Source organism: Varroa destructor, unplaced genomic scaffold, assembly GCF_002443255.2.
Source record: "Varroa destructor unplaced genomic scaffold, Vdes_3.0 BEIS01000005.1, whole genome shotgun sequence".
In the NCBI taxonomy this organism is placed as follows: domain Eukaryota; kingdom Metazoa; phylum Arthropoda; class Arachnida; order Mesostigmata; family Varroidae; genus Varroa; species Varroa destructor.
The window spans coordinates 12704200-12705838 of NW_019211458.1; the positions used below are offsets into that span (position 1 = coordinate 12704200).

General features: G+C 38.9%; 1 protein-coding gene across 7 annotated transcripts in view; it reads left to right on the forward strand.

Moving 5' to 3' along the window:
- LOC111251791 (uncharacterized) overlaps positions 1 to 1639 on the forward strand; it is a 134863-nt gene that overhangs the window by 100119 nt on the left and 33105 nt on the right. The gene's annotated exons all lie outside the window — the stretch shown is intronic.

The following is a 1639-nucleotide window of genomic DNA, read 5'->3' on the forward strand; positions in this document are numbered from 1 at the left end:
ATAAAAAAAGACTGATTTGAAAAAAAAACTGGAAAAAAGATGATTGTTTGACAATAGAGGCAAATATTTGATTGTACTCACAACATACAATATATCATCTGATTAAAATAGAGCGACTATTTGTAGTGGCAAAATATTATTTATATAGACGAAACGGAATATTTGTAAATGGTTTATTCAGCTTTATTGGATACTCTATTATAATAGCATCAACATAAGTGCGATTCTAAAAAAGTAAAACAATCCATGTGCTAAGTCGATCGATTGATCTAACAATGATAACATACATACGGTATGTCTTCTATCGCGCATAGAGCTGCCTTTTGTTAACTATATCGATTTTTCGATTTTATTCATCGTGTCAGATGAGCGGACGCTCCGTCCTTTTCCCCGCTGAGGCTACTTTTAATGAGCTATCCGACCAAAGTATGTTAGAAAGGCGATAGCTCGATGCCTGCTATCAGCTGAGAGATTGAGACGCACCACTGCTAATTTTCCTCCATCATGCCGTCAGCAACGAAACACATCTCGACAAATTCGTACTCTTATTGATCCAGTTCTATTACACTGCGCCAAATACCCTATACTTTACGTGACGTTAGCATTGTGCGTCTGTACTATATGCTTTGCCCACATCAAATATAGTGTACGACGCCTATACATTTAGAGCCATAGGCGCCTGCTGTCAGCGACAAGCAAATGCTTGTAATCCAGAAGTTGTTTATTTTTTGTTATAACAGATTAACGGCACTTTTTCACCCGGCAACGAATCGCCGCAGAAATGCGTAAGAAAACAGTTCATTTTGACGATAGCGCTCGCGGATCTCTACGGCCAACTCTGTCTCTTCAGCGAACGGAAACAACGAACATACAATTATAAATGGCAATCAAACAAAATTAGCTAATGGCTAAAAATGATGTAGACCGGCATCTCTGCATAAAGGGCTTGCGGTCCGACAATGTGATTTTGCCATGAATTTTATTTGATGTGGAACACCCAGCAGACGATGTCTAGATAACCATCGGTTACTATCATGCATATGTTTCATGAGGTAAACCCATATCCCTGTTTGTGTTAATGCTAGCCACACGATTGCTAAACCTCGCTTAGGTCCTCCATACATACATCGCTCGGTATATTAAACTTTCAAGGCCAACTGTACAGCTCTAAAGCGATATACCTTTAGCAATTTTTAACGTTTAAAAGATGGCGCTAAGAAACCTGACAAACGATGTGATCCAATTGCTAGCATAAGTATCCTGTGGTACCGCTGCTTGTAGCGATGACTCGTGCAACTCTTTAGTAAAGTACGCTTCTCATGCAATTTTACACTTGTCTTAGCTACGAGTGGCTTTTGTTATCGCACATCAGTTATTTTTTCATGATTTCTAGAATATTTACTGTTTCCTGCCATTGCCAAACCCTTAATTTTACGAATCTTCCATACGTTATCTATAAGAATAAACTATAGTGCACGATTACGCCCACAACCGCTGATACCGAACGCCGAAACCGCAGTATACCAGTCATTTGTTAGCAGTGTCAAAATGTTCGCCGGTACCTTCATCGACAGTTTGAAGATGTCTCTCGTTTATGCTACCAAATTATCCCTAATATTTAAAACTATTAAACTGTAAT